We start from the raw sequence: 4,109 nt of genomic DNA on the forward strand, positions 1-4,109 counted from the left end.
GTGTGTTATAACAACCAGTGGTGTTATGGTGGGTTAATACAACCAGTGGTGTTACGGTGGGTTAATACAACCAGTGGTGTTATGGTGGGTTAATACAACCAGTGGTGTTATGGTGGGTTAATACAACCAGTGGTGTTATGGTGGGTTAATAAGAACTTAAGAAAATAAGGAGTCTGCAATAGGCCGGTTGGTCTGTGCATGGCAGCTCTTGTCGAGAGTTACTACCACTCTCTATCATCCATGAATCTATCCAGTCTCATTTTAAAATTTTCCAGCTTTCCAGCACTTACTACAAGTTGCTAAGCTTGTTCCACTCGTCCACCACCCTATTTGTGAACCAGTTCCTTCCTACCTCCCTCCTAAACCTAAACTTATCCAACTTAAATCCGTTGCTACGAGTCCTGAACTTTATCTATATCTCCTTTATTGATTCCTTTCACCCACTAAAATATTTCTATCATATCTCCCCGCACTCTTCGTCTTTCTAGGGAATGCAAGTTTAGTTTCTTTAACCTATCCTGATATGGAAGGTTTCTAAGTCCCGGAATCATTTTCGTTATTCTTCGCTGCACCGACTCCAGTGAATTGATATCCATTCTATAATAAGGGCACCAGAACTGAACAGCATAATTGAGGTGCGGCCTGACTAGCGCAAGATATAGTTGCAATAAGACCTCTGCACTCTTATTACTTACACTTCTAAATATAAAACCCATTACTCTGTTTGCCTTATTTCGAACATTAACGTACTGTTTTCTAGGCCGTAGGTCCGGGCTTACAAGTAACCCCTAAGTCTCTCTCAAAAGTCGACTTCTCTCGGTTGATGTTTTTAAGCCTGTATACAGTGGTCCCTCGGTTAAAGAACACAATTCGTTCCAGGTCGTTCATTAACCGAAAATTTCGTTAACCGAATCAATTGTTTCAATTGGATATTGGGTAATTGGTTCCAGCTCACTGAAAAGTACATACAAAGTAAAAAAAAAAAAAATGCAGTAAAGTACACTTACTTTGAGGTGTGTATGTAGAAGGCTCCTGGTTGATCATGATGATGGGAATGAGAAGTGGGGGTGGAGGAGAAGAGAAGGAAGTGGGGATGGAGGGGAAATCACCTTTCAGGGGACACATGCTTGATGCCGTCATTTCACCCATAAAATTTTAAGTTCACTTGGTGTAATTCAAGATTATTTTCTTTAAATCAACACTGCCTTGCACTATATATTATCAATATATAAAATAAATTTCAGAATGACCAATAATTGTACTGTAAAAACGTAAAAATACTCTGTGTTCAAGAGACCCACAAGCAAGATGTTTCCTTCACCCCCCCACAGAGACACAAACTGAGGCCTTGGTGGGTGAGTGAAGTGGCTGATGGGTGCACCAAAAACTAGTTCCCTGTACTGCAATTATGTTAAATAAGTGTTAAAATGACTAATAATTTTAATATAAAACTTGGAAAATTGTTGAATAGTACAACCTTCTTGATATTTACTCCAATGGGAACGAATGTAAGCCCTAGAACCGATTTCTGTATTGGCAGACTAATCCTCCAGCTGTTGAGCAAGCCAAAGCATGTCGAAACTTTTTTGTAAGAATTTCGTTAACCAAATTTTTGTTCGTTAACCGAAATGAAGGTTCTTATGGAAGGTAATTCGTTAACCGAAATTTGGTTAACCGTGGGACCACTGTATTTATTCTTTCAATAATAAGTACGCTGCACTTGCTGGTGTTGAATTTTATTTGCCATTTCTCTGACCACTCCTGCAGTTTCTTTAAATCCTCCTGTACAGAGGTCCCTCGGTTAACGAGCACAATTCGTTCCAGCAGGTTGCTCATTAACCGAAACCAATGTTTCAATGGGTTTTTGGGTAATTGGTTCCAGCTCACCGAAAATTGCCAAAAGTCAACAAAAAAGGTAGTAAAGTACACTTACTTTGAGGTGTGTATGTAGAAGGCTCCTGGATGATGATGATGGGAATTGGAATGGGGGTGGAGGAGAAGGGAGAAGAGAAGGCATTGGGGTGGAAGAGAAGTCACCCCATGGCACCATTTCACCCATAAAATTTTAGTTCTCTTGGTGTAATTCAAGATTATTTTCTTTAAATCAACACTGCACTGCATTATATATTGTTAATATGTAAAATAAATTTCAAATTGACCAATAATTTGTTTGGAAACACAGAAAAAAAGCATTTATGTTGAAGAGAGTCTGAAGCAAGATCTTACCTCCACTGAAAAGACACAGAGACTGACGCCTGTATGGTGTGTTGACAGGCTGTTTGCCGCGCAAAAAACTAGCTTCCTGTACTTCAATTATGTTAAATAATTGTTAAAATGACTATAAAATTTAATATAAAACTTTTAAAATTATTGAATAGTACAAACTTCTTGATATTTACTAAAATAGTAAGGAATTTAAGCCCTAGAACCGATTACTGTATTGGCGGACTAATACTACAACTGGTGGACCGCCAAATGCAGGCGAAAACATGTGGAGGGGCGCTAGTTAAAAATTCGTTAATCGAGGGATTGCTCGTTAACCGAAGTTAAGAATCCTATGGAAGGTAATTCGGTAACCGAGGGATCACTGTAGTGCATTTGCATCCTGCCCTAAATTAATCTGCCGCCCTATTATGGTGTCATCCGCAAACTTCCTTATGTCACTGTTGATCCCAGTAACTAGATTGTTTATGTAGATTATGAACAAGAGTGGGCCCAGTACTGACCACTGGGGAACCCCACTGGTTACACAGCCCCACTCAGATCACCATCTACACTGACCCTCTGTGTTCTAACGGTGAGCCATGATTTTATCCAATTTATTACGTTCCCCTCGATACCATGAGCCTTAACTTTTCTCAGAAGCCTCTGATGCTATACTCTGTCAAAAGCTTTGTTAAAGTCTAAGTAAATAACATCGCAATTTTCGTCATTATCTACTACCTCGAAGACTTTCCTAAAAAACATCAGCAGATTTGTGAGACAAGATTTTCCCTTTGTAAACCCATGTTGAGAGCCGTATATTAATTTGCTATTCTCTAAATGCGATCGGACGCTATCTGGTATAATTGATTCAAGAAATTTCCCCACTACTGACGTCAAACTAATTGGCCTGTAATTTGACGCTGATGCTCTGTCTTCCTTTTTGAATATGGGTACTACATTTGCATGTTTCCACAAGTCTGGCACAACTCCCGTGTCTAATGATTTTGTAAATAAATTTACGAGGGGTCCACCAATCTGTTTCTTACACTCTTTCAAAACTCGAGGGAAAAATTCATCCCTGCCTTGGGGATTTTGTCTTTAATTTATTTATCTTCCTAAGAACATCTTCTTTTCTGATAGTGATATTCTTTAATTTCTCTTCTTCATTTCCCGTAAATATCAGTTCCACCTCTGGAATTTCCTCGTGAATTTCTACTGTGAAAACTGATAAGAAGTAGCTGTTTAATGCTTTGCTTATTTTCTCACTATCATCGATCACTTCCCCTCTCTCTGATTTTAAAGGCCCCACTTTGTCCTTGACCTTTGTCTTATATACCTGGAAAAATCCCTTGGGATTCGCCTTGGATTCTCTTGCTATCCTGATTTCGTAGTCCCTCTTTGCCTTCCTTACATTTTTCTTAATATTCCTAGATAGTTCATTATACCTATCTCTGAGCTGCTGCTCCTCTCCCTTTAATTTCTTATAAATTCCTTTCTTTATTCCTATGTCATGTTTAAGTTTTCTGGTCATCCACATTGGCTCATTTTTATTTGACCTAATTTTTCTGTATGGTATATTTTGTTCCTGTGCTTTATGTAGTATACGAGTGAATATATTATACAGTAGTCATGATCAATTGTTGTGTCACCTGTGACCTCACCCTTCCTACTGGGGACTGACCAGACTGTTCCCTGGCGACCTCATCTAGGTACCTTCTTAACCCCTGATAATCCGCCAATCAAAAGTTTGGGACTCTGACCATATTGTCATTGTTTTTCGTTTCCCAATTTAGGGTGAATCTGATTTCTCTGTGATCACTGTTCCCTAGTTCTTCCCCTACTGTGATATCTCTGATAATATTTTCTTTATTTGTTAAATAGTCACCTACAATGTTGTCCCAGTC

The sequence above is a fragment of the Homarus americanus genome, unplaced genomic scaffold (genome assembly GCF_018991925.1).
Source record: "Homarus americanus isolate GMGI-L3 unplaced genomic scaffold, GMGI_Hamer_2.0 scaffold824, whole genome shotgun sequence".
In the NCBI taxonomy this organism is placed as follows: Eukaryota; Metazoa; Arthropoda; class Malacostraca; order Decapoda; family Nephropidae; genus Homarus; species Homarus americanus.